This window comes from Myotis brandtii, unplaced genomic scaffold (genome assembly GCF_000412655.1).
Source record: "Myotis brandtii unplaced genomic scaffold, ASM41265v1 scaffold39, whole genome shotgun sequence".
NCBI classification, from domain to species: domain Eukaryota; kingdom Metazoa; phylum Chordata; class Mammalia; order Chiroptera; family Vespertilionidae; genus Myotis; species Myotis brandtii.
In genome coordinates this window covers 3,624,003-3,650,670 of record NW_005364953.1, presented here as the reverse complement: position 1 = coordinate 3,650,670, position 26,668 = coordinate 3,624,003, and the positions used below count along the sequence as shown (strand labels likewise).

The following is a 26,668-nucleotide window of genomic DNA, read 5'->3' as shown; positions in this document are numbered from 1 at the left end:
TCTTCTTGATTCTTACATAAGTTGTTGATTTTTTTCATCCATCTAGTTTATGAACTGTATGACCCTTACTCTGAATTCTTTTTCTAACATATTACCTCCCTTTCACTTAGCTGCACTTCTGACAATTCCTCCTTTTCTTTGGGGGTATCTTTGTCTACCCATTTTTGTTCCCACCAACGGATCGAGACGTCAAGTCGTGCTGGGGCTGCTCCTTGGGTGGCAGTGGCTTCTCGGGCTGCGGTTGCTCCTCGGGAGGTTGTGGCGGTAGCTGCTCCTGTGTTGGGTGCTGTTTGCAGCAGTGGTGGCTCCTCTGGCTAGTGGGGATGAGTGGATACAAAGAAAGAGAACGAGAAGAAAATAATAATAATAATGAATTTACAAAAAAATTGATTTAAACATGGTATAAAAAGTAAATAAAATAAATTAGAATGATGGAAAAATAATGAGAAAAGAAATAGAAAATAAAGAAACAAATGAAAAAAAGGAAAATAATGAAAAAAAGAGATAACAAAATAATAAAATAAAATAAAATATAAATGAAAAAGTGAAGTGTTGTTCCTTTGGCTGGCTTAAGATCCCAGTCTTCTGTACTGTCTGGGTTTCTCAGTTTCCTGTTGCTGGGACTGAAGGACTTTATTTAGGCCAGTCCCTGTGGACTCTCAGGAACTATTCAGATTTTTTTTAATCATTTGTACCATTCAGGGTGTATTCTGGGTTTGGCTGTATTGGTTGCCTGGAGACTGGAGGGAGGGGCTGTCTCTTCAGGAGACATTGGCTGCCCAAGTCCCGGGAGTCAGGTATGACTCAGCACCAGACTTGCTGCCACTTCTCCTGGACCCTCTTCTCTCCCCAGACTCCACAAGTTCGCCCTTTCTCCTGCACCTCAGCCATGGGTTTGTGTCTGCATCCGAAAAGTCCTATGAACTAGGTTCAGTGAAGAAAAGTAAAGGCCACAGAGAGGGGAAAGAGCTGTGCCTCTGAGAGCCCCTCTCCTGCCAGCACTGCACAGTCTGGGCTCAGCCTTTCGTGACTGTGGAACCAGATCTAGAATTCCCTGCCACCAGCAGTCCTGTGGACCTCCTTTTCACAGTCAGACTCTGTGCCTGTCCCAAGGAATGCAGCTCGGTGCCTTGCGGTTTCCCTCTGACCCTCTGGGCTCAGAGGTCTGGCAGTTTTCTCCAGCCCAGATCCTTGATTTTACCTTTCTCCAGGGGTCCTCTGCCCTTCAGGGCTGAAAATTGTCTCACCAGCTGAGTCCTTCACCAATTCAGGGTGAATGTTATTCATTTAATCTGCTCATTCTATCTGATCCAGGACAAGGCTCGGGACATATCCGTCTATTCTGCCACATTTTGTCTACCCTCTTTTAATTCTTTCAGCAGTTATTTACTTTCATATTTATTATGCTGCTATTTATTGACATTTCAGTTTTTATAGTTTATTCAGATTTCCTTAGTTTCTATCTGATGACCTTTTCCTGTTCTAGAATCCTATCCAGATTACCACATTACACTTAGTTGTCATGTTTCCCCAGTCTCCTTTTGGCTGTGACTGTTTCTCAGACTCTGCTTTTGACTTTGGCAATTGTGAGGAGTTTAGGTCTGCTATTTTGTAGAATGGCCCCCTTTGGAATGTGTCTTATGTTTTCCTTATGATTACACTGGGGTTATGGTTTTTGGAAAAAGACCACAGAGGTGAATAAAATGCCATTTTCTTCACAAAATAACAACAGAGCATATTATCAACATGACTTATCATTGTTGATGTTGGCCTTGGATCACCGAGATAGTGTTTGTTAGGTTTCTCTACTGTCAAGTTACTCCTTCCCCCCTTTCTATACTGTACTCTTTGAAAGGAAGTCATTATGTGCAGCCACATTAATGAGTAGGAGTTAGACTCCACATCCTTAAAGGCAGAATATCTACATAAATCATTTGGAATATTGCATAGGAGATTCACATCTTCTTCCCACTCATTTATTTAGTCAATCATTGATTTGTATCAGTATGGACTTGTAGATATTTGTTTTATATTTTGGGTTGTAATCCAACACTGCTTCATTTTGTGGCTCAAATTTTTCCATCTTTGGCCATTAGGAGATATTTCACTTGGTTCCTATGTCTGACCTACCTTCATCAATGTAGGTTTTTTTTTAAAGTATTTACTTGATTTTGTAAAAATGGGATGCTCCTGCTTTTCATTCCATTTCATTTTGTATATTTACTTCTTTGCTTGTAATCCCAGTGATCTTCATAGAAGCTGCTATAAGGTCACAGATGACCAGCAAATGCTGATTATTGGTTTAGAAAAGTAGTGACCTCTCACTTTTACTAGTCTCTTATTTGTGACTTCAGATTGTAGGTAACAAGAATTCTTCTTATGTTTCATATTGCTTTGCCCAAAATTTTACTGTTTTCTTTATTAGAAAATTTGTGTGATGATGACTTTCATAGATGTACAAAGCCTTCTGTGGATTTTAGATTCACTGAATCAACCTACATCTTTACAAGAAAGTTGCTGATATGTGTGAAAAGATTTCTGCGTCCCCATATTCATTTCAACATAACTTACAATAGCTAAGACATAGAAACAACCTAAGTGTCCATTGATGGGTGAGTGAATAAAGAAATTGTTGCATATGTACACAATGGGATATTAGTTGGCCATAAAAAGAATGAAATCTTGCCATTTCTTGCAATATGGATGGATCTTGAGGTTATCATACTAAGTGAAATAAGTTAGCTAGAGGAAGACAAATACTGTATGATCTCTTTTATATATGGAATCTAAAAAACCCCCAAAATAAAACAAAAACAAAACCCAAGGTTATAGAAACAGAGAACAGATTGATGGTTTCAAGAGGCAGGGTGTGGGGTGGGAGTCAGAGAAATGCGTGAACATTTTTTTTTTAGTTTAAAAAGTAATAAATGGTATGCACAATTCATTTTTAAAAAGATAAAAAACTATCTTATCTGTTTGTGTCCAGATATCACAGGCAGTATTTATAATTAATGAGTTAGAAGAGAATGCTTTTCTATATAAAACTAGAGGCCTGGTGCACGAAATTCGTGCACTCAGGGGGTGGGTCCCTCAGCCAGGCCTGTGCCCTCTCACAGTCTGGGAGCCCTTGGGGGATGTCTGACTGATGGCTTAGGCTGTCAGTTGGACATCCTTAGTGCTGCCACAGAGGCAGGAGAGGCTCCCGCCACTGCCCCTGCGCTCACCAGCCATAAGCCTGGCTTCTGGATAAGCCGCGCTCCCCCTGTGGGAGTGCACTGACCACCAGGGGGGCAGCTCCTGCGTTGGGCATCTGCCCCCTAGTGGGCAGTGCGTGTCATAGTGACCAGTTTTTCTGCCATTCAGTTGATTTGCATATTAGCCTTTTATTATATAGGATATTGAAATTATGATTTAACATTTATTGAAAAGTTATTTCCTAATAGTAGCATAATGGAAAACAATGGACATTGAATAAGATAAGTAGAATAAAGCCTTATCAGTTTATATATACTGCCTAAGTATACAGATTTTGTTACTTACATGTAAGTGACATTAGAGGTACTCATGATACTAAAATTTTCTCTCAAAAGTTCTGTCAGCATTTTCATTATAAACCTGCTTTTCAAGGGCATATAACATCTCCTCTAAAATTTCATTTGGGATTTAAACTTACCAAACACAATTGAACACTGAAAATTTCTTTTGAAAATTTAATCAGAATCATTGTTTTTTCCCAGTGCTTTGACTTGTGTTATAGCTACTTCCTTTCTTCCTGTGTCTTGATAAATGGTTTCTCTCTCATCTGAGAATGATGACTGTTGAATGAGAACATGGCCTTAAATTCTCTTAGTTTGATGGGTGGTATGTAATATCATAACTCTTTGATTCTACGGCGGACAACTTCCAGCAGAGAATAGGTTTCCTAAATAACAGTGTTTCCTCTCTTTTTTTGTAATGGTCTATTAATGTAACCCTTATGGATTATGGTATACTTCTCTGTTGATATATCAGCAATAACCAGTTAGAAATTATAAATATGAAAAAAGAGTTTATTGGTAATATTTAACAATAAGAAATTTCAAATTCTAATAATTTAAATAAGAAAACCATAAGGCCTGTATTTTCCTTAAAACTACCAATTTTTCTGGAGAAACAAAGTTAAATTTGAATAAATGAAGAGATACACCATATTTTTGGCTAGGATATCTGAATATTTAGAATATATAAATTTTTCCAGTTTAATTGATTTATAGGTTTATTGGTATAGGAAATTCAAAATTAATTTATAGGTTCCATATAAATTTAATAAGATTTCTGTTTACTTTTAATATAATGGTTCTGAAATTCATTTTAGAAGAATAAGCAGAATTTAATAGTTAAAAATATTTTTAAAACATCAGCAAGAGATATTAAAATGCACCAGAGTTATAATAATGACTAGTATGGTCAAGGTTTTAAGAATGGAGAGGTGAATAAAATGAACTAGATGGTGGTCCTGAAATAATATTACTTTTTAAAAATATATTTTTTATTTATTTGAGAGAGGAAAGGAGAAGGAGAGAGAGATAGAAACATCAATGATGAGAGAGAATCAATGATTGGCTGCCTCCTACATGCCCCACACTGGGGATTGAGTTGGCAATCCTGCATATGCCCTGACCGGTAATAGAACCATGACCTCTTGGTTCATAGGCCAGTGCTCAACCACTGAGCCACTGTGGTTGGGCTTACTTTTTATTATAAAAGAAACATAAAAAACAATGGAGATAGAATTATTTAATAAATACTTCTTGGAAAATTGGCTGTTTGGAAGGTGAGGGAATTTAGCATAAATTCTCAGATTAGAGTGACACTTCACACCATATACTTAAATAAATTTTTGAAACATTTAAGAGTTAAGTCTTCAAAAAGTTTAAAAATAGAAGCAAATAGAATTCACTATTTAACTGATTGTATGATGAGAAGAAATCATAGAAGAAAAGGATTTAAATCTATAAAAACCAATATTTTTTCTTAAAAACATCTTTAGAATAAAATGACAAATTTTAAACATGGAAAATATATATATTTAAAAAATATATATATATATATATAAAGTGAAAGCCTAATGTCTGTAATATACAAATATATTTTATAAATTAATAAGAAAAGGATGAATACCCATATAGGAAAATGGCAAAGATATGACTAGGAAATAAAAAGGAATGTAAACGGACAATAAACTTTTGGAAAATACAAATGCAAAATGGAAGCAGGGTTTGTTGTTGATCATATTCACAGAGATTATAAATAAATTCTTGTGAAAATGCTGTGATAAAGACATGCTTATAGATTTCTATAAGAATATAAATTAGTTGAATCTTTCTGGAATACAAATGGCAATACATGTATGTACAAAGATCCTTAAAAAGCTATTAAGCTTTAACCCAGAAATCTTGTATCTAGAAAACAATCAAGAGAAAATAATCAGAATGTGTACAGATATATGCAAGGCCAATAATTTTTATTATTACTAGTAATGATAAAAGACTGAAAAATCTAAATGACAGCAAGATGGAAACATTATGGTACATCTATTATGATAGAATAATGTACAGGTATTTACAACTATATTGCATAAACAATTACAGTTGTCATTTGAGTATGTAACTTTTTTCTCCCCCTGTACATTTCATACCTGAGACTGATCAAATTAAAAGATTGGCATTGGGATCAATGAAACTTTACAGAATTTCCAAAACTCTAGACCACTGGTTCTCAACCTTCCTAATGCCGCAACCCTTTAATACAGTTCCTCATGTTGTGGTGACCCCCAATTTCCTTGTTACAAATTGAACATAATTAAAGCATAGTGATTAATCACTAAAACAATATGTAATTATATATATGTTTTCCGATGGTCTTAGGCGACCCCTGTGAAAGGGTCGTTCGACCCCCAAAGGGGTCGCGACCCACAGGTTGAGAACCGCTGCTCTAGACAGTCAACTGTTCACTGGTTTGTGGTTGGATCTTTTGGCCTGGATCAGGATAGCTCTTTTGCTCTTATGTAGGTATCAAATTACACTTGCGAACTGCTTAGTTACCTAATCCTGAAAAGACCTCCAAAATGTCCCAGTAATGAACTCAGCTTCTGTTCACAAGTAAGCACATCAAAAGGTTGACCATTTACTTTCCTAAAACTTTTTACTGCTGGTTCAGGACTATCTACTGGTTGTTCACCCATATGTCAATTGTTCCTTTGCTCTCTCCCTAATATGATGGTGGAGGTACCATATAGGTCTCTCAAACAATCCTGCCATTCAAAATGGCTGTGCTTTGGGTTAAGACATTTAATCAATCCATCATGAAAGAGAATTACAAACTTGAGGTTTGGGGTCAGAGAGACCCCAGCTCTGCTACTATTTAGTGACTTTGGGTAAATGACTTAATATCTCTGAGCTTTAGTTGTTATGGTTTAAGAGATAAAATGTCTATAAAACACTTAGTTCATTGCCTGGGATATAGTAGACAATTAAAATGGTCCCTGTTGTTATTACTATTATATATTAGGGGCTGCAGGAGACCAATGAATTTTTAATGAAAATACTGATGTTTTTACAAAAAGATACTTCATTATTAGTAGTATTAGCTGATCCTACCAGGACAGAATATCAGGTGAGCTGTCAGTCTAAGTACTGAAGATATAAATGAAGGAAATAGCTCTCAGGAAATGCTCCTTAAGCAAGTGGCACTTAAAGATCATGCTTCATCGCCTTTCCATCCCCAGCACAGTTCCCAGTAGGTTGTAATGCTCAGTCAAGATTTGTTGAATAGATGGCTGGCTGGCTGAGGTGTGACACATCAAAGCTGCTGGTAGCCAGAGTAATGTGAAGGAATCTAGTGCCCCTATGTCTGGAGAAGAGAGGATGTAAGTATGGGGAAAAAGAAGGGACAGGTGAGACAAAGGGTGATGGAAGGATATGAAAAGATACCTCCCAACTTTTTTAGCTACAATCCTCCTATCCTCTGTGATTTCACAGTCAACTAAAACCAACTAGGAACATATAGGAAGAAAGGAAAACTGATTTTCACTGATGGACCTGAGAATCCCCACCTTGACTTCCACCCTCCTTATGAAAATTGGTAAGGAGATGACAAGGCAGAGGCTACTCCAGTAGTCTGTGGGGATCCAGAATCTAGGCTAACAGAGCAACAGGGCTATGGTCACAGTGGCCTATTATCTGAGACTTAAGTAGGGACACATGATCTGACGAAAGATTCAAACCCCCCCCCCCCTTAATATGTGAATGAATTCATGGTGACAATTTCACAAGATATACATACACTATATTTCCTTTAATGAATGGCAATCACTGGAAATAAAATTCTGTGAAATTAGGGCTGTTACAAAAAGTTAGCAGCATATGGTTGCCATGGTTTTTGGCATCTTTTAAAATACAAGGATTTGGGTGGGTTTGGAAAACTTTGTTAATCTCTTAGATCTCTCTCTCTCTCTCTCTCTCTCTCTCTCTCTCTCTCACACACACACACACACACACACACACACACACATACACACACACACACACACGAGGATTTTAGGCTGCTAGATTTTTCCATAGTCCAGACCAGGGTACAAAAGTTCAGGTAGGGCACATTGAACCTCAGAGTAGTATAGGAGTGGGAACCAATACATGTGGAGTTAAATAGACTTGATTGATGAAAGTAAAAAAATACAATCTAGATAGACCCCAGGAATTCAGGAATTAAAAATAGGGAGGATTAGGCTTTTACGGGATTGGAGTATGATAATTCTTTATGTTTTGTAAATAAACCAAGAAGTAGATGCATTTGTTCAATGGGAAACTGAATCTTTGTGGAAAGACCCTAAGAGATGTTGGGCTGTATGGAAGAGGAAAAATGCACATATTCAGTTGGCTTGTAAAGAGAATAGTATGAGGAAAGTTTAAAAAACAAATGTGGTACCCACCACCCTTCATTCAGTCAACAAATACTTTGGTGTGCTTACCACATACCAGATTGTGTTCTAGGAACCAGAGATACAATAAACAAGGTTGACCAAGTTTCTGCTTTTCTGGAACTTGCATTTTAATGGGAACACAAACAATAAGTTAACAAATGTACATATATTAGTTAGGAATACATGTTATAAAGAAAAATAAACCAAGACAAGGCAATAAAAAGGATGGTGTAGTGCAGCTGGAGTGTTATTTTAGCTATGATTGTCATGGGCCTTCTCTCTGAGGAGGTGACACTTGATCAGAGACATGAATGAAGTGCAGGGGCCAGCTGTACAAATCCTAGGTGGAGGGGGCCAGCATTCCAAACAGATTTATTAATAAATGAATGTGCCCTGAGGTGGTATTAAGCTTTTAGTATTAGAAGAACAAAAAGCAAGCCAGTAAGATTGGAGCTTAGTGATACAAGGGTGGCAGGGGCAGTTTGTGTGGGGCCCTGGGAACCATGGTGTGGAATTCAGTTTTATTTTAAGTATGATGGAAAGCCTTTGGAGGCCTTTGGGCTGAAGAGTTAGGCAATCTAATTTATGTTTTAGAAGGATTACCCTGTTTTCTGGGTAGAAAGTTATTTTAGGAAGACAAGAATTGAAATGCTGAGACCAGTTAAGAGGTTATTGCCATAGTCTGGGTGCTGGCTGATGGTGGGTGATATGGACAAGAGTTGGAGTGGTGGAGGTGGTGAGCAGTGACTAGAGTCAGAAGGTGTTTTGAAGGTAAACCTGATAAAACTTGTTGATTGATTGGAGGGAAAGAGGGGAGCGCACCAAGTTTTTTGGTCTGAGTAACTTGGGTAAGTAGGGATGCTATTTATAGGGGTGGGGTTATAAGAGTGGGGAAGGTTTGGGAGGAAAACCAAGGGACAGATTTTGAACATGTTAAATTTGAGATGCCCATACTGTAACCAAGTGGTGATTACCAAGTGGTAAGCAGATAGGTACATGAGTATGAAGTTCAGGGTGTGGTCAGAATTGAAGTTATAAATTGAGGAGTGGACACATGGTTTTTAAACTGTGAGAATAGAGATATATCTAGTGAGTGAGTGTGGATAGAGGTCCAATGAATATGCATTCCATAGAAATTGCTCTCACCAAGATTTATTTGTTCAGTCAACAAATACAGTAGTCCCCCTTTTTATCTGCGGTTTCTCTTTCCTCAGTTTCACTTTCCATAGTTTCAGTTACCCATGGTCACTGCGGTTTGAAAATATTAAATGGAAAATTCCAGAAGTAAACAATTCACAAGTTTTAAATTGTGTGCCGCTCTGTGTAAATGTGATGGAACCTTGCTCTGTACTGCTCCACTTCACCCAGGATGTGAATAATCCTTTTGTCCAGTGCTCCACACTATACTGGTATATGTTCCATGCTTTGTTAGTCCCTTATAGTAGCTATCTCAGTTATCAGATCGACTGTCATAGTATGGCAGTGCTTGTGTTCAAGTAACCCTTACTTTACTTGAAGCCATTCATATAACTTTCATTACAGCATATTGTTATAATTGTTCTATCTTATTACTTACTGTTGTTAATATCTTATTATGCCTAAGTTATGTTAAACTTTATCATAGGTATGTATGTATGTATGTATGTATGTGTGTATGTATAGGAAAACAAAAAGTATATATATATAGGGTTCTATATATTAGCAGTTTTAGGCATCCAGTAGGGCTCTTGGAATGTATCTCCTGCAGATAAGGGGGGAGGCTACTGTGTTTTTGAGTGCTTATTATATGTTAGGCACTGTCCTAAGCTCTGGGGATATAGTGAAGAACCAGATAGATGAAGCTACTGCCCTAACAGAGCTTAGAATGAAAAGCTACATGGCTGATAAGAGGATCAGGACAAAAGTTTCTCCCAGAAAGATAGATTAAAATGTTGAATTTTACAAAGAATAAAACAAACCTAACCATTGCTAAGTCAGTCTGATTCAGTTAAACCAGAAGACAGAGAAAATAAGAGTTCAAGGTATGTGTGGGGAATGGGGAAGCCAGAGAGATTCAAAGCCCGGGACTCCTCCAAGAGTGAGGTTAGATATCTCTGGAGAACTTGCAGGCAGAGCTGAATGAAACCTTGAATAGAAATTTTTGCACCATTGGAGAAATGTCTTTCTCACCGAGAGTAGATATAGAATGGAAGTGCATTAACATCGTGCCAGAAATAACAGCTAGGAATCACAATAGAGAAAAGATCAGAAAGGCAGTAAGTGGTCATGAGCTCAGGTTCCAAAGTCACACCGACATGGCTTTATGTTTGCCATTTTTAGCTATGTGACTTAGGCATTGTACTTTTTCTGAGTCCCAGTTTCGCCACCTAGGAATCAGGGAAGAAAATACTGACTTCATATGGTACATGTGAGGATTTAAAGGATAATGTACGGAAAGTATCTAACAAGATGCCTGATATATAATAATAACTCAACAAATGTTAGCTTATAATAAGACTAATTCTGATTATAATAAAGTGAGAATTTTCTACAGCCTAGCTAAGTTTGTATTTCCTTCAGGCTGATATTTCCTCCCAACAAATTGAGGAAAGAAATGGGGTTAATGAGGCTCACCAGTAAGCTTGTTGATGCTTCGTAAATATATCTGCTTTTGTGATTTTCTTCTCTTAATTTCACCCTTTCATTTTTCATTGTTTATTGAATTTTCTTCAAGTGGGCATCTTGTGATCTCTAGAGCACTGCTTTCTCAAACATGAATGTGCACAGGAATCACCAGAGGACCTTGTTACAGATCCATGCAGTAGGTCCGAGGTGGGGCTGGGAGCCTGCATTTATACACGCTTCCAGATGATGCCCATGCTGGTGCTGCTCTCCATGCACCAACCTTTGAGTAGCATTGAGCTAAAAAAATGAGCTGGAGAACACTAGAAAATGTGCATGAAGTGCAGGACCTGGGGCAGTCAGTGACCTTAGTCTCAAATAAGTGAGGCATGACTTCCCCTGCTTGTCATCTCAGCCTCAAGTGGTTCCTTATACTATACCCAGTGTAAAGAGAACCTTTAGAGGTGGGGAACAGGGTTATGAAAACAGGGACGCTGCACATGAATCCTTACCATCTCCATGTTGTCCTGAAACAGATGTGAGTGCACAGCTGTCTACTACAAAGAGAGCTTCCGAGGAAAGTCTCCATGGAGCAATATATCTTACTTTTATTATTTTCCTCTTTATGATGTTTTCTTTACTCAATCCCATGAAAAATCACATAATGGGATTTTATTGTAGCCTGTTTGAATAGATAGGACAATGGAGAAATAATATAGTCAAGAAAGTGTTCCCACAACTAAAAGAGGTTTATCTGAGAAATGTTTGTGGCAGAACATACTAGTAAGCAACCATTAGAAATGAAATTTGGGCAAGATGAAAAATCATTCAATATAAATTGCATATTGTTTATCAGAGATAGTTGTAATATACAGAAAGATTTTCATTATGATTATTGTGAAAAAATGTGGCTTTGAAATATATTGTTCCAATATGACCAGCATTTTTTATTGCAGAAATAGTCCTTACTCAAGGAAGGTCTCTGATAAATGGAGATTGAAATAGACAGTATATTTAGATGCTACTGAATATCCTCAGATAGCTTGCTTTTCAGCAAGTAAACCAGAAATTTATGGTGGCAGTATTCCTTGTTTGTTGGCCTTTTCAACGTGTTCCACCTTATTAATGAATGAAGCATTGAGTTTTATTCCATTACTTTAGAGACATTTATCATCTTTGTGTATTATTCAGTCTTTCTTGGTTGTTTAAGATCATTTAGTTTTCTTTTTATTTATTTTTTTTACTTTTCAATTACAGTTGGCATACAATATTATATTAGTTTCAGGTGTACAACATAGTGATCAGACATTTGTATGGCTTACAAAGTGATCACCCCAATAATAAATCTACTACCCATCTGACATCATACTTAGTAATTACAGTATTATTAACTATACTCCCTATGCTGTACTTTACATCCCCATGATTATTCTGTAACTACCAATTTGTACTTCTTAATCTCTTCATAAGATCATTTAGTTGTCAATATACAGCCTTTAGTTACTTTTTCGGTAGATGATTGATTGAGATGAGAGGCAGAACAGTGAGGTGTTGAACAGCATGGGCTTTAGAGATGGATTTGAATCCTGCCACTGCCACTTACTACCTATATGACTATGGAGAACTATCTTAAGCCTCTGTTGTCAGCTTCTTCATCTGTAAAATTGGAGTAATAATAGTCCTTAACTTACAGAATTGTTGTGGGTAATAAATGAGTTAACACATGTAAAATAGCGAAAACTATGACCGACACAGTTGTGAACACTTACGAAGTGTTCAAAATATTTTGACTAATCTTATTAAGGATGTTACCTCGTAAACCATTTTATGTCAATACTCATGCTTTAGCTCCCCAGCCAGATGACAAACACATTTTAAGTATGGGGACAGTACCTTTTATTTTCTGTTTATTTCTTCCAATCCCTTTATTATTTCTGCATGTTTACCATCATCACTATAGATTTGGGTTGCAGATTCAGCTACCAAGAGGTGCATTATAAATATAAAACTGGAAACTTAAATGAGGAAACACTGCCATTAATAAGCAGTAGGTCATGAGGTGGGGTAAATGGAAAGCACATATTTTATCACTAATACTAATTACAATAAAACTGTTTAGCAAGTATCTATTTTACTATGAGACACAATGTCTTCTCTTATTCTTCACAATAATTCTATGAATTAGAAAACTGAAACTCATACAGGTTAGTAACAAGTTTCAAGTCACTCAACTAGGATCCCAACTGGTTACTCTCTAATTGCAAACACTTCATTGCTTCATCCTTTTTAAAAATATCTAGAACAGTTGTTCTCAACCTTGGCTGCACATTAGAATCACCTGGGAATCTTTTTAAAATCCTGATTTCTGGGCCTCATCCTTCGGAAATTCTGTTTCTTTGTTACTAATGTTGTGGCCTCACCCCATAACAAAGAAACAGAATTTCCGGAGGATGAGGCCCAGAAATCAGGATTTTTAAAAGATTCCCAGGTGATTCTAATGTGCAGCCAAGGTTGAGAACTGCTGATCTAGAATATAATTCTTGGTTAAAACAGCTGAATTGGGTTTACATAACAGTTCTACTCACTAAACACATGACACTTGATATCCAGAACCCCTGTTTGTACAGAAAGACCCTTTAAGTTTATACCTAAAGTTTCTTTCTAAAAGACTTATTCCTCTGCCATTTCCCTGCCAGGTGGCTGCTCTTGCCTCCAGCACCCTATGATTTGATCACGCCCTCAAAATTCCCCAGTTACTGTCAACCCAAGAGTGTGCATTCTTTGTTATCAGGCCCCAGGATTTGTCCTCCTCTTCTTCATATAAGTTATGATAATACATTTCTGATTTTTCCATTCAGTGAGAATAATCCAAATATGAAAACATTGTATTTCTCCATCTGTTTCAACACTTGGGCTAGCTATCACATTTTAATTAGTTAAGTACTACTATGAAGCAATGGTTCAGAACAAAGAGAATGATCAATACTGGTGGTTCAAGTCCAGATGTACGATAATGAGCATCTTGGACATAAACAGGATTACTTTGGTTGATTTATCTTAGCATTGGCAGATTATTAAACCACTAAAAATCTCCTGGTTCTACTTTTCCTGAGGCCAATAATTTCAAGGAATTTTTGCTTCTTTCTGATCACTTTTATTGCTTACTATTCTTAGGGAGTGTTGTTGGGTGGGGGAGGTGGTAAAAGGTAAGAGTAGAGATGGTGATATATCAGAGAATAGGGAGATCTATGTACTTTCTTGTTCCCAAGAGTCATTAGTATGATAATATATTTTGCCTTATATTGACTCAGTCACCTGAATAATATGTATCGTTAAGGTTTTGATTACAGTTCCTTCATCATTTGCTTTTCTTCCAATTTGAGTATCATTTGCAAACTAGGAAATGTTTTCAATATCCTCATCCAAATAATTACATTCATATAAAAAATCTGTTAATGAAACATTAGAGCTAAGGGCTTAATTGCTAAAAAATCAACTCCCAGAGCTAGAAAATTCAGTTAAGATTCCATGGTAACAGGATCTATTATTAAGTGTATAAATGTTATCTAATAACATTTTGAAATTAACCTGCTGGTTTAGGTACTTTCAGAACTATATATAAAGTGTAAGGCACTGTTTAAAAATAAAACAGTCATTTAAATAGTTTCTCTGGTTAAAAATTAGGGACAATTTCATGTTCCTTCCAATTATTTTATCCCTTATCATATTTTATGCTTGTTTTTCTATCAGTTAATAAGAAAACGCCTCATTTCTTTTGAAATATGACAGCATTTAATGTTGATGAGTCATATGTTTCTCAGTTTTTTCTAAAGAAAAAAAACAGCAGTAATGGAAAATGCAAACACAAATTTAATGAGGCAGGAAAGTTGCTGTAGGATGTGTCCTAAGAAGGGAATCCAGGAGAGCAGATTTTCCTTTGAAAGGAAGAGCTCTAGACATAAGAAAATAGTTTTGAAATTTTAAATTATGATAGGACAAAGTTATCTCAAATTGAGGAAAAGAGAATACATATTTATTTGCTACAAAAGGTGAAAAATTGCCTGGGTTCATAAAAATAAGTGTAGGAAGGTGGTAAGAGTTTTCAGTAAGCACATCATTAATATCAAGGTAAAAATGACTGGATATTGAAACTACTGAATGTATGACTGAAAAGGTCTAGTAAGCATATTGAAAAGATGGTTCAGGAGTGGGAAGCGCTGGTGAAATTTTCTCATTCATACAATGCCCATGCCACAGATGGCAAAGCAGGGAGCCAAGGCAGAGCAGCGGTTTTCCCAAAGGCACACAGCACAACAGCAGCAAGCTCAGCATATAGAAGAATGCCAGACTCCACTCCAGAGAAAAAAAATTCATCATGAGAGACTCCTTCATCACCATGGCATTCAAACACTGGAAGAAGCATTTATTAGACACATGCTGCTTATTGATCACTGTTGCTTAACACAAAGGACCCAAAACAAAAAGACATGCATTTGCCCATGAGAAGTTTTTTTTATCAATTTGGGAAGTCAAGGTCTAACATATTTACATTAACACCTGGAGGATAAATCCCAAGTTCAGGTAAAACATAAGGATCTAAAAGACTGCATGGTACAGATATACATATATTACCAATTAAAAGTAGGTGGTTATGGGGTACGCGACTGTAAAATATGATGGAGCTTCAGCTGGTGGTGCTATGTTGACATGAAAGAAAAAGACTGAAAACTGACTTTTAATAATAGTACAGGTTTAGGTTAATAATAAGGAATATCTTTTATTAATAAAAATATTGAGCTCTTTTTTAAAAATACGTCTTTATTGATTTCAGAGAAGAAGGGAGAGGGAGAGAGAGATAGAAACATCAATGTTGAGAGAGAATCATTGATCGGCTGCCTCCTGCATGCCCCACACTGGGGATTGAGCCTACAACTGGATCACTGACCGGAAATTGAACCGTGACCTCCTGGTTCATAGGTCAACACTCAAACACTGAGCCATGCCGGTTAGGTTATTGAGCTCTTTTCACAGCACTTTTTGGGACTGATATAAAAAGTCAAAGGATATAGTACACGCTTCCTGTTCTTCATATGCTTATGGTTTAGTTGTAGAGACAAGGCATCATTTTTGAGGTATAAGACATAGATAAGGAAATTGGTGAGCACTAAAGGAGATATGTAAATAGGAAATCAAAGGAGCATTCTGGAATGATCTTAGAGAAGATGGACTCTGAGGATTAGTGACAGCTTGGTGATGTGGAAATACTGTAAGCTATACACAGTGGCTTCAAATGTATCCGGCTCTGATACTTATCAGTATGTGGTTTGGCTAAGCCACTATTTCTTTACCTGTAAAACTAGGGATGTAATACCTAACTTATAGGCATCTTTTGAACATTGTCAACAATGAATACAAGGGTATGGGGCTTCTTTTCAGGGTAGTGAAAATGTTCAGAAATTAATTGTGGTGATAGTTGCACAACATTATGAATATCCTAAAATCAAATAAATTGTATATTTTAAATGGGTGAGTTGTAAGGCAATATATTAAAAAAGTTAAACATAAATTTACCATATGAAAAAAGTTTACCATGTTCTCTAACAATTCTACTGCTAGATACATACACACGTATAATAAAAATGTATGTCTAAAAACGTATTTTAATGTTCATAACAGTGTTGTTATTCCTAAAACCAAAAATTTTACCCAACCCAAATGTCTATAAACTGGTGAATGGATGAGTAAAAGGTGGCATATCCATACAATGGAATATTAGTCAGCCATAAAAAAGAATGAAGTTCTGATATATGCTACAACATGGATAAATCTCAAAAACACTTTGCTAAGTTAAAGAATCCAGAAGCAAAAGTCTACATACTGTATGACTGCATTCATATACAATATAATGCTCTGAAAAGGAAAATCTATAGAGACACAATAGATTAGTGGTTACCAAAGGCTGGGAGTGGGAACAGAGAATGACTACAAATGAGCACGGGATGTTTTGGAGGTGATGTAAATATTCTAAAATTTGTTTGTGGTGCCCTAGCTGATTTAACTCAGTGGATAGAGCATCCGCCTGCAGACCAAAAGGTCCCAGGTTCGATTTCTGTCAAGGGCACATACCTTGGTTGCAGGCTTCTCCCCAGCATGGGCCCTGGTAGGGGCTCATGCAGGAGGCAACCAATCAATAAGTTTCTCTCACATCAATGTGTCTCTCTGTCTTTCCCTCTCTCTTCCACTCTCCCTAAAAATCAATGGAAAAATATCCTCGGGTGAGGATTAATAAAATTGGTTTGTGGTTATGGTTGCACAACTCCTTGACTTAAATAAAAAAACCATTGAATTGTACATTGTAGTTGGTATATTTTATGGTATATAAATTATCTATACTAATGAAAGGATAATATGCTAATTAGAGCAGACGTCTTCCTGATGTCCATCTGGATGTCCATCCGGACAAAGCCACAGTGGCTGGTGAGGCCCGGGGCTCAGGCAGCTGTGGGCTCAGGCAGCTGTGAGCCCTGGTGGATGCAAGGCTTGGAGCTCAGGCCTCGCAGCTGTGGAAGCCAGCAGTGGCAGCAGCAGTGGGGTGATGGGGGCGGTGCCTTCCCCTGATCAGCCTGGTCCCCTACCCCAGAGGGAGGCCAGAGGGCTCCCAGACTGTGAGAGGGGGCAGGCCAGGCTGAGGGACCACCCCCCTCCAGTGCACAAATTTTCATGCACCGGGACTCTAGTATCTCAATAAAACTTTAAAGGATTCAAAGTGTCAAGTAATATATGCTTAAAAATTGTAGCTTCTATCATTGTTGAAGTGATCATGGAAGGCCTTCTGAAGAAAGGGACCTTTTTAATAATATGTATATTTTTAAATTGATTTTAGAGAGGAAGGGAGAGGGAGTGAGATAGAAACATCAATGATAAGAAAGAATCATTGGTCTGCTGCCTCCTGCACAACCCCCACTGGGGATTGAGCCCACAACCTGGGCATGTGCCTTGACCAGGAATTGAACCCTGACCTCCTAGTTCATAGGTCAATGCTCAACCACTGAGCAATACTGGCCAGGCAGAAAGGGACCTTTAATGATATGTGATGGGTAGGGTGTGGCTAAATGATGGGAAAAGGAAGTAGGATGGATAGGGACATAGTATGAGCAGTGGCCTGGAGTGGAAAATAGTCTTAGTGTAATTAGTGTTGCTATAGAGCTGACTAGAGTAGTGAGTCTGTACTAGGGGATATTGATAGATAAGAAACTATTGGAAACAGACCCAAGACTGAAAAACAGACCCATGGTTGACATATATCATTGATGAGTAGGTAGAAATGACGAGATTCGAATGGTAAAGGCCCCAGGTGATAGAGATAATTTATAACCTGGGTGGTGCTGATCCAAAATATTTAGAAGCTGACTTAGGAAGGACTTAGATCAGTGGTTCCCAAACTTATTTGGCCTACCGCCCCCTTTCCAGAAAAAATATTACTCAGCCCCTGGAAATTAATTTTTTTTAAATTTTAATAGCAGTTACTCATCGCCCCCAAATGCTCCTGTGGCCATCACCGCCCCCCTGGATCGCTGCAGCGCCCACCGGGGGGCGGTAGCGCCCACTTTGGGAATCACTGACTTAGATGATAGGATGTGATATTGTGTGGTGTGGTACTATGTGGTGTGACCAGTGCCTAAGCAGTAACTTATATAAGATCAGTTTTGTGTCTGAGCGAATAGGCTAGAAGGGCCAGCCTGAGGAGCCAGGCCTAGAGTGATTAGCATGGAAACAGGTAAGGTAAATATATTATGGAGACATGTAGGTAAAACACAGACAAAAAGTGGGATGCAACTGATTATCTTTTCTCTGGCTTCTGGTGAAGTCATGTAAACACTGACCAAACTATTTTTCAGTCTTATGAGTTATTTCAGTAAGCAGCCCTGTCAACATCATGCCCTCCAGCTTTCCAAAAAATTTAGTGAGATCACTAGGGGAGAAATCTCTGAATGTCTTCTCCAAGTTGTCTAAAATTTTAAAGATTTCCCAACCAACTTGAAGCAAATCCTTACAGTACTTAATCTAAGTGATGTGATAAGATCATGACCTTTTCAGAAATGCCTTTGATGTCAATCCTAATTCTGCCAAATTTTACCTGACAGGGTAAGAATGAAACATTATAAGCTAGTTTGTCAAGCATCTCAGTAATTTGTTGTGGCAATAATCTGTTGCAACTCAGCTCTGCAATGATGAGCCTGGTGAATGATGTTCCCTGACTTGGAAGGAACTTATTAAGTGTTTGATCATTGATTAATGAAGTAAAAATTCACTAGGTAGACCCTGAAGTGATAAACGGAACAGTAACCTTGGCAGTCAATAGTCCCTCCTGCCCATGGTCCACACTATCATTTATTCTGAAAATGATGACTGCTCATTTTCTTATCCATATACCTACAATGACTCAGAAAAACCAGTGTTGACAATCAACAGATACAGAAAAGAAATATATTGCAGGTAACTCCTATTTTGACTTTTAATTACCATTATAAAAGTGAAAAAAAATTGCCCATAAAGCATTAGAGTTGTAAAAGCCCACTTTTCTTCAAATGGCCTTTCTGATGTGTGAATGAAAAACAACAACAAAAACCTATGCTATCATTTCTGATTATATAAACATAAAAGATCAAGTTAATTGAAATTGCGTTTTTATTTTTTCAGGTGCACTTTATGATTGACCGTAACAGCAAAGTAAGTATGTAATATTTTTGAGTTGATTATCCATTCAGTTTTAGAATGCTTTTAATCTCCTTCATCATGTATCCCATTTTCCCAAAGATCATATAGATACCACAGTTCACAAACTGAAGAAATGGGATTATTTTTGTGTTTATTGTTTTTCTTAATAATTTCATCAGTTATCAGGTTTCTTTCCGTTAAAATTTCCCTCCATGTCCACACATTATTGACTGCTTAGGCAGCGGTTCTCATCCTGTGGGTCGCGACCCCTTTGGCGGTCGAACGACCCTTTCACAGGGGTCGCCGACCATCCTGCTGCATATTAGATATTTACATTACGATTCATAACAGTAGCAACATTACAGTTATGAAGTAGCAATGAAAATAATTGTATGGTTGGGTCACAACATGAGGAACTGTATTTAAAGGGCCAGAAGGTTGAGAACCACTGGCTTAGAGGATTGACAGTGCATAGCACACTAATTTTCCTGCCCTCTGCTTTGTGCCTCAATGTAATGCACAGGTTTGATCCGAAATATTGGGATACTTTTATCGACTAGCAGCTTCTGAATCCCTACTGAGGCTTGTTTGCCAGGAGTAAAATTTTTCTTTAATTGCCCAGGCTAGATTTTAGCTTGTCATTCCAGACTGTAGTCTTTGAAGCTTCTATCTAGAGGTAATCTCTCAATGTGATCATAAGGCACATGACCAGCTTTTTATCATAAAAATCCATAGATAGCCCTAACCGGTTTGGCTCAGTGGATAGAGCATCGGCCTGCGGACTCAAGGGTCCCGGGTTCGATTCCAGTCAAGGGCATGTACCTGGGTTGCGGGCACATCCCCAGTGGGGAGTGTGCAGGAGGCAGCTGATCAATGTTTCTCTCTCATCAATGTTTCTAACTCTCTATCCCTCTCCCTTCCTCTCTGTAAAAAATCAATAAAATATATTAAAAAAATAAAAATCCATAGATAACATCCTGAACATAGCATTCATAACATTCAAAACCACTTGAAATATAAAACCAAAGGGGCATGGAAAATTCCATCAGACCTGGAAGGTTTACCAGTGATGCCTGACAATTTCTTCCCTAGACTTCTAAAGATTTTTTAGTCATTACAGTCCCTTAAACCTTTGACTACTAGTGCTCCAAACCTTGCTTCATGACAGTCCCTGAGTGGGCAGTTCATTCATCAAGAATTACAGTTTCTTAAAAATGAAGTGAGAATTTATTACTTTGATAACACAAAGCAACTCTGCCCAACAGGTAGTCTTATAAATTACTGACAAGTAATAGGATATGGCAATTCCTGCATTGCTGCCACGGATAGATAAATCTATGCCATATTATTCTGGATTTTATTGTCTCTTAAAACATCATGAGATTGATTTTAGAGTAGCAAAGACATAAAATAAACATACAAGATACCTTTGCAATAAAAGAGAGGAAAACCAGCCGTCTTTGTGCCAGAAAATTCTGTTGTCAAAATGGAATGACGTTTCTTTTTCTTTTTTAATTGAATGTATTAGGGTGGCACTGGTTAACAAAATGATATGGGTTTCGGGTGCACAATTCCACAACACTTCATCTGTACACTGTACTGTGTATTCACCACCCCAAGTCAAGTCTTCATCCAACACTATTTATCCCCCTTATGGCCTCCTCCACCTCCTGCCAGTAATCACTACACTGTTGTCCATGTCCATGACATTTCTGAGCAACTTCTTGTGTCACCACAAAAAAATGTATATCAGTTTCCTACTTCACTTAAAAAATGTGGAGCCAAGTTGTTGTAGAGGAAAACTCACAGGACTGAGAGAAAGAAAAAACAATGTTTTAGTCCTGCCTCTGTCACTAACAAGCTATATGACCTTTACCAAGTCACTTAAGTTTTCTGTACCTTAATTTTCACCTGTGTAAAATTATATGGTTAAATTAGATGACCTTCAAGACCCCATTTGGCTTTACTGGCTACAGTCTAATATGATGAATGTACCATAATGTTGCATGTACCATATTTATATTTATGTATCTTAAGTGTAGGACCTGACAGCAGTATATAACTACAGAACTAGCAACTTTTTGAGGATGAAAAGAGAGAATGTGGCTACTGAGGCAGGCTAATATAATAACTAACTAGAGGCCCGGTGCACAAAATTCATGCACTGGGGGGGGGTCCCCTCAAACCCAGCTTGTGCCCTCTTGCAGTCTGGGACCCCTTGCTCCTTACTGCCCGCCTGCTCGCTGCTCCTTAGCGCTGCCACGGAGGCGGTGGCAGGAGAAGCTCCCACCACTGCTGCTGCACTCACCAGCCGTGAGCCCAGCTTCTGGCTGAGCAGTGCTCCCCCTGTGGGAGTGCACTGACCACCAGGGGGCAGCTCCTGGGTTGAGCATCTGCCCCCTGGTGGTCATTGCACATCATAGCGACCGGTCGTTCTGGTTGTTCGCCATAATGGTCGCTTAGGCTTTTATTATATAGAAGATATTTGTATATTATTAATTCACCCAACAAATATTTATTGAACACTAGGTGCCAGATCACTGGTAGGTACAGAGGTGAAAATGAAACATTCCCTTCCCCCTCACACATAATAGTGAAGGACATGAATCTGTAATGTAGAAAAGTCTTAATTAAGTAGATGCTTAGGGAAGAGGTTGTTAATTGAGGCTTTTAAAAATATATGTATATTTGTATTGATTTCAGAGAGGAAGGGAGAGGGAGAGAGAGAGAGAAACATCAGTGATGACACAGACTCATTGATCAGCTGCTTCCTGCACACCCCACATTGGAGATTGAGCCCACAATCCGGGCATGTGCCCTGACTGGGAATCAAACTGTGACCTATTGGTTCATAGGTTGACACTCAACCATGGAGCCTCACTGGCTGGGCTAATTGAGGCTTTTAAGAAATCAACAGCTGTCTTTTATTTCAGTCTTTGTGGTTGAAACTTTTTATAAAATTGTAGTCCACTTTACTACCTTAATAAGTACAGTTTAGTGAACATAATTGTGTTTTAGTATTTGAAATTTTTTCAAGGTCTTACATTCATCATTAAGAATGCCCCCCTCATTTTGAAAGCAGTTCTTATTGTACAGGAAAAGTAGGAGATCGTGATGATTTATATTAGTGTAAGCCACTTCTTGGGAGATGAGTTTGTTTTTATTTCAGTAAATTCAAGATATCTGCTCGCTTAGTCACCATGTTACTTTTTCTCATAAAAGTTGAGTATAGAACATGAAATAAAATGTTTCATTAGTTGGGCTTCAGTTAATTGAGGTTTTACTGTACATAAAATTCTAATTAGTAACATGGGAATCTAGTTCCCTTTTTGGGAAGTAAGCAGTATGCTCAATTTTTGGTGTCAGATTTAATTAGGAACATGGGCTGACCACATATGATGGTATCCAGGAAGAGATGAACCAGAAAGGTGTGGGTAAAGCATGCTGTAGTTACTATTTTTTTTACCCAGCTTTATGGAGACATAATTGACATAAAATATTGTGTAAATTTAAGATATATATGCAAAATGTGTAAAGGAATTTAAAGTATTTGAGGTAAAATAAACAGAGCAGGATATATATATATATATATATATATATCCTATTTGAAGAGTTCTCTTGTGGAAGAGTGAATAGAATCCCACTTGGAAGGGATCTGAAAGGTTGTTTAATCCAAACTTCAATAACATCTATAATAATAAAAGCGTAATATGCTAATTAGACTGGATGGTTCCGGATGAAGCCAGGGCTGCGAGGGAAGCGCGGGTCCCAGGTACCAGGGTGAAGCTGGTGCTGGCAGCTGGGGTAAGGAAGGCCTACTCTTGCATGATTTTTGTGCATTGGGCCTCTAGTCCTATATAATAAAAGCCTAGGTGGCGCTACACAAGGTCATCACAGGATGGCCACCACATCATCATAACAAGATGGCTGCCCCCACATCATCACAAGATGGCTGACCACGTCGTCACAAGATGGCCACCAGAAGATGGCCGCCTCCATGTTGTCACAAGATGGCTGCCACAAGATGGCAGGCAGGGGAGGGCAGTTGGGGGCGATCAGGCCAGCAGGGGAGGGCAGTTGGGGGCGACTGGGCTGGCAGGGGAGCAGTTAGGCGTCAATCAGGCCCGCAGGGGATCGGTTAGGGGCGATCAGGCAGGCAGGCAGGCAAGCAGTTAGGAGCCAGCAGTCCCAGATTGTGAGAGGGATGTCCGACTGCCGGTGTAGGCCCGATCCCCCAATGGGTCCCAGATTGGAGAGGGTGCAGGCCGGGCTGAGGGACAGCACCCCCTCCCATGCACGAATTTTATGCATTGGGCCTCTAGTATTTATATAATACTTGAGTACCTTCTACAGCATTGCATTAGGTGACTGAGAACATCTGGAGAACTTCTGAAGCAGACTGTTCCATCCCCATGATCACCCCATCATCTCTTCTTTTTACTGAGTTCAAATATGTCCGTCTATTGGTTTGAATCATACAGAATACATCACACCATAGCCCCTCAGATATGTAAAAAACAGTTAAGCATGTGCTCCTATTGGATCTAATTTTCATTCCCCTGAATCTTTACAAGTAGAATCATTCTCCAGAAGGCAGAGCTGGCATTTAAGGCTCTGCCTACCTTTGGCCTTATTTCTCATTATTTATCTCATGCCAGCTATACCTCAACCTCCCTGGACCATTCTCTGTTTCATTAACTTGTTTATTTTGTTTCTATAATGCCTTTGTTTCTTTTAGAATAGCCTCCTTTCCCTTCTGATACCAGTGAACTTTCAAGTAATTGTTCAAGACCCAATTCAAATGCCCTCTCTTTTGTCAAATCTTCCTACCCTCCATTTCATAACCATCACCTTCCCTCAGAAAACTATTTCCTAATATGTTCTTACTAGAGGCCTGGTTCACGAAATTCGTGCACTGGGGGGTGGGGTTCCCTCAGCCCAGCCTGCCCCTCTCACAGTCCGGGAGCCCTCAGTGGATGTACTACTGACGGCCACAGTCTGGCAGCAGAGGCTCAGAGCAGGCCTCCCGTGTGTGTGTGTGTGTGTGTGTGTGTGTGTGTGTGTGTGTGTCTGCTAGGGGCCTGCCCCCAGCTACACTGTGGAGGCTTGGAGCAGGCGCCCCTCTGTGTTGATCTCTCAGGCTCCTGGCCTCCACTGCGTGTTGAACTCTCCCTTGAGCTGTGGCCAGGGTGGGGCCGCCCTTTCCTGCTCTGGGATCACAGCGGTGACCCAGGGGCAGGCACAAAGCGGGGCTGGCTGCAGGCCGTCCTTTCCTGCTGTGGGATCGCCAGGCGACCCAGGGGCAGGTGTGAAGGGGGACTGGCTGCAGGCCGCCCTTTCCTGCTGTAGGATCGCCGCGGCAACCCAGGGGCAGTCGCACATGGGGGCTTCTCCAGCCGCCTATCCTGGGCAGGGGGCGCCAGGGAAGAGGCGGGCCCCGGCGCCCGCCTCTTCCCTGCCCCCCTCTGGCTTCTCCGATCACCAGCTGGGGGGCGGGCAAAGGTGGCCCCGGTTCTCTGACCCAGGGCCGGGGGGGCAGGGCTCTTGCCTGCCACCTGGGTTTCCGATAACCATGCTTCCCCTTTCGCCTCCTATCATTGTGCCTACGTATGCAAATTAACCGCCATCTTTGTTGGCGATTAACCGCCATCTTCCTTGGCAGTTAATTTGCATATCACCCTGATTAGCCAATGGGAAGCGTAGCGAACTTATGGTCAATTACCCTTTTTGTCTTTTATTAGATAGGATACTCATAGCCTGTGCCTTTTTAAAATCATTTATAACATTTTAACATGTTTAGGTTTTGTGTATTTGCCCAACTTGAATGTGAACACTTGAGGTTAAATACCATGTCTTGTTCCTATTTCTTTTCCCTAAATGTATTGTATTTGAAAAAATTCATGTATAAATGATATATAAAGTAGTATTTCATTCCATTCATTGGCCATAAACTTCATTATCTATTTCATGGGGTGTTACCTAATTTTATCGTCTGAAATGTGATTTGTTCAATCCAAATCTTCATTTGTTAGTCTTCCATCATATACCTTTCTTCTCAGCCTTTGTCTCTCCAGGTGAAGAAACTTAGTACTTTTTGTTTATTTTCCATTCCATTAATTAAGTTTTTTCTAGACCTTTCCCACAAATATCATGGAGCAGAACCTAAACAGGAATAATTGGGGGGGCGGGTTAAAGAGGCATGCCAGCAACTTTTAGGTCAAAGCCCTCAACATTGTCATGCTGCCATCAGCACTTCTTTTCATTGTAGATTGCTTCCCCCAGTTAAGCTCCTAATTCTCACAATCACATAGCAGTTGTGATTATTTCCAAGTCAGTGGCTTATTATTAGTTTGTTTTTCTTTGCTCAATTATGCAAATTAGGAAGTGTTTTATTTAAAATTATGTGCATTTTATCATATGGTACTAGAATATTAGTTCTTACTCTTCCTTTGATCATATGTCTTCCAAAGCATTGCAGGTTAAATCTTAATCAGCTTTTCACTGGAATTTATAGAAATTTACAGGATATTTTAAAGTCAACATTGATTCTCTCTCTCTCTCTCTCTCTCTCTCTGTCTCAGAAAAAAAGTAAGGATGAGAAGGAAAAGTATAAAGGGTTAAATGGGAGCCTGAAGTTAGTTTATTTATTTAAAAAGAACCTCCTTCCTAAACAAAACAAAAAAATAAAACAAAAACAACTGCCTCAAGAAGCCATTTCAAACTTTAGCAGTATTAAGAAACCTGTGACCTGCCACACAGTTCAAACATGACAGAATTTGTCTGCTTTACCAATAGTCTTAGAATAAGCACTCTTGAACTTGAGTTACTGAAAGCTCAGATGAATGATACAGTAGCCCAAATGGAGCCCAAGAAGTAATGAGCATAAGTGAATGCTTCTTAAAATAGGGGGAGCATTAGGTAAAGTTTTTATTAGATAAACTGTATATCTCCCCCTCCCTGTCAACAAATAGCATTTCAAATTCTTTCCTAGAGTCTCTGGCAATACAGCCCTAACCTGGAAGGCTCTTACATAAACTGAAATCTATTTGAACACCAATATTATTTGGGGAATAACTGGTCTAAAATGCTTGGGAAGCTACTCATGTCACTGGATTTTTTATGAGACTGGATTTTCCCTCAGACCCCTTGACTTGGATTCTAAGGAAAACTAAACCTTTTCTTTGGGGGTGCTGAGGCAAGAATGTACTAGTAACATTTGCTGTGCATCTCTGCAAATTAATGTACTGTATGGTGAGACATAAACTTTAATTTTCTGAACTTCTATTTCTGAGAAAAACCATATTTGAAAGTTACTGAAAATGAAGGATTTTTGTCCTAAGTTCTATACTTGTAAATATTATATATTTGGGCCTTTTACTTTTTTCTTAT

The 26,668-nt window shown here is 38.7% G+C and overlaps 1 protein-coding gene across 3 annotated transcripts in view; it reads left to right on the top strand.

Moving 5' to 3' along the window:
- TENM1 (teneurin transmembrane protein 1) overlaps positions 1-26,668 on the top strand; it is a 913,380-nt gene that overhangs the window by 142,183 nt on the left and 744,529 nt on the right. For 2 of the 3 annotated variants that reach the window (XM_005872712.2, XM_014544958.1), the window contains exon 3: positions 19,262-19,291. The exons of the other annotated variant lie outside the window; for it this stretch is intronic. The gene's annotated coding sequence lies outside the window, so the exon portion shown is untranslated. The remainder of the gene's footprint in view (positions 1-19,261; positions 19,292-26,668) is intronic. 3 annotated transcript variants of the gene reach the window in all.